Raw genomic sequence first — 442 nt, forward strand, 5'->3', positions numbered from 1 at the left:
GGTTGTTATCAAAGTTAGTAAATACTATTATAAATCCAAATAATTATCTCATAAAAAAATTATTTTAGTTAATTAATTAAGATAAAACTATCTGATTTCATGTGTATAAATTGAAGAAAAAAATTAGTTAGTCATCTTAGATAATTACATGGTCATTATCAGAGTTAGAACTATTAAAAAGCCGTGATCATTAGCTCATATTAATAGAAAATTAGAAATTAGAAAATTTATCAAAGCTAGATCTAAGTATAAATAATATGTGAAAATCAATAAGAATAAATAATAAATCCCTTTAGAAGTTTTTTAAAAAATTACTAGAGTTGTAATACTCTATCAAAAAATTGAGATTATTATATCTTTTGGAGATAACTATAATAATAAATATCAAGTTTAAAAAATCTATTTTTGGTCTTCTTCAAAGGGGGAATATTAAAATAAATAT

The sequence above is a fragment of the Adiantum capillus-veneris genome, chromosome 6 (assembly GCF_014529385.1).
Source record: "Adiantum capillus-veneris isolate H3 chromosome 6, ASM1452938v2, whole genome shotgun sequence".
Lineage (NCBI taxonomy): Eukaryota > Viridiplantae > Streptophyta > Polypodiopsida > Polypodiales > Pteridaceae > Adiantum > Adiantum capillus-veneris.